The sequence below is a fragment of the Procambarus clarkii genome, unplaced genomic scaffold (genome assembly GCF_040958095.1).
Source record: "Procambarus clarkii isolate CNS0578487 unplaced genomic scaffold, FALCON_Pclarkii_2.0 HiC_scaffold_113, whole genome shotgun sequence".
Classification (NCBI taxonomy): Eukaryota; Metazoa; Arthropoda; class Malacostraca; order Decapoda; family Cambaridae; genus Procambarus; species Procambarus clarkii.
Genome location: NW_027189146.1, coordinates 2,089,588 through 2,092,087, shown reverse-complemented (window position 1 = coordinate 2,092,087; position 2,500 = coordinate 2,089,588). Strand labels below are relative to the sequence as shown.

Genomic DNA, 2,500 nt, shown 5'->3' with positions numbered 1-2,500 from the left:
GTGGTGGTGGTGGTGGTGGTGTGGTAGTAGGTGGGAGGGGGGGGGGGGGGAAGGGGAATGATGGTCTGTGGATTCCTTCTCCGTACCCCTTACATATAAGCAAAAACATGCCTTCCTGTGGGTATAGAAACATTAACACAAATTATATCAGTAACTGATATTGTAGCCTTTTAAACAGAAAAGATTTGTACATACAAATACTTTTAAATTATCATTTATTTGTGGAAATGGCATTTACGTCATTAATTGATACCTCAGCATCAAGTGTCCTGCAGTGGTCCAGTGGTAAAGTGTATATAAGTGATGCGTATTCTTGGAGTTGCGAGTTCAAACCCGGATTAAGCTATATATATATATATATATATATATATATATATATATATATATATATATATATATATATATATACAACATGTTTTGTTTGGTTGTTTGTTTTTGTATAAAGCCTCACACACTATATTAAGCGAGTTTGTTTTAAACATGACATACATATTAATTCATTTTACCAGGCCTTATTCCACACAACTCCGTGAATTTCCCGTGGAGCCAGCCAGCCAGCCATTCAAACAAAAACAAACGAAACAAAACAAAACAAACAAAAAACATTATTGCCAACAGCATTTGGTGTTCCCAGGCGGTCACCCATCCAAGTACTAACCAAACCCAACGTTGCTTAACTTCGCTGATCGGGACGAGAAGCGGTGTTCTCAACGTGGTATGGCCGTTGGCATGAGACTGCCTACACATTGTGGCTAATAACCACTCTTTTAGTCATCACGGCAGGATACGGACCTTCTTGTGGTGTCTTAATGGTAATTGTATCCTAACATATTTTTGTCTCCTTGGCATGGATATTTAACATCGTTTATTCAGTCTTGGGTTTATGTTCTTTCGCCATTTACAGACATTTTACATCTACCTACTTCCTCAGCCTACCCTGCCAATTTCTAATGAATTTGTGGATTTTCTTTTGTAATACATACATGTGTGTGCTCATCTGCTCTTCAGTTTTTATGATATTTGTCTCATCTGTCCTGCTTTATGATACTTTTACAAAGAACATGAACAAATGCTTCTATTTTAGAGAAGATATGGGATCCAGGTTTCGGAGCCGTAAAACCAACCGTCGTGATTGGTGGACGAGTTGCCAGGTTGCAGCTTCTGTACCGTGCCGGCACATAAATAGGTTCGGCTCAAGCGGCGGCAGCATCATTCCCCCGTGACTGTCTGAGCGTCTCTCATCACCTTGGTTATCTCATCATCATCATGGTAGAAGCAAAGCCTACCAAGAAGGCTGCGGCTGCTGCTGCTGCTGCTGTGGTGGCCACACCAGGAAACCTCGCGTCCAGGTTGCTCACCCGAAAACTAGTCAAATGGTTCTAGCCGCGGTCGCAGCACTCAAAGACCGTAAGGGCTCGTCTCTACAAGCAATCAAGAAGTACGTTGTTGCCAACAACAAAGTCGAGCTGCCAAGATCGCCATTTACATCCGAAGATTTCTCAAGAAAGCAGTGGCTGACGGCATTCTTGTTCAGACCAAGGGAAGTGGAGCTAGTGGATCATTCAAGCTGGCCGTAGCAGAGAAGAGGGCCGTTCTAACTCCCAAGAAAGCCACCACAACCAAGAAACCATCTACAGCAGCAAAGAAGGCCGTGGTAACTCCCAAGAAAGCCGCCACAAGCAACAAACCACCTACAGCCTTGAAAAAGAAGCAGCAGCAGCAGCAGCTTGTTGTTGGGAACAAAAAGCCCAAAATAAAGAGAGCTTCAAATCTCCCAAACCACCCAAGGCAAAGAAAGCTGTCAAGAAACAACAAAGGCAAATAAACGACGACATGCAAGCAGCATGAATACACATGACAATAAACATCCAGGCCTCCCCCCTCAGTGGAGGGGCCTCATATGATTCCAAAAAGAGTTTAGTTTTGTAGACAAATAATCATTACTTTTGGGGTAGATTTACTCTGTATATTATATATATATATATATATATATATATATATATATATATATATATATATATATATATATATATATATATATATATATATATATATATATATATACACACATACATGGGTGAGGTGATATGGTACCAAAGTTTTGGGTGAGGTGATTGACATTTACACAAGATAAAACACGAACCAATGGGAATAAAAACATAAGAATGGAAGTAACTGCAGAAGGCCTATTGGCCCATAACACAAGCACTTCCTCTTGATGCTTCTATATTGGTTCGGAGTCTTGAAGCTATAAATATATATATATATATATATATATATATATATAATATATATATATATATATATATATATATATATATATATATATATATATTATATGCACACAAAACTAAATAGTCTTGTTAGACAAATTGCCCCTATTAGAGGCAAGTTGACTAACAAGCCGAATGACTGCAATTGTTTTGAATTTGAGTTAAATCTAACATAGAAATGTAATCAAACCTAACCTAACCTATGCTAACCCAAGCTAAGCTAACCT

At 38.9% G+C, this 2,500-nt stretch overlaps 1 non-coding gene across 1 annotated transcript; it reads right to left on the bottom strand.

The window, feature by feature from the left end:
* Window positions 1–609: 609 nt before the first annotated feature.
* On the bottom strand, window positions 610–729 carry LOC138360527 (5S ribosomal RNA). The gene has a single exon (XR_011226449.1). It is a non-coding gene; the product is annotated as a 5S ribosomal RNA (ribosomal RNA).
* Window positions 730–2,500: the final 1,771 nt, after the last annotated feature.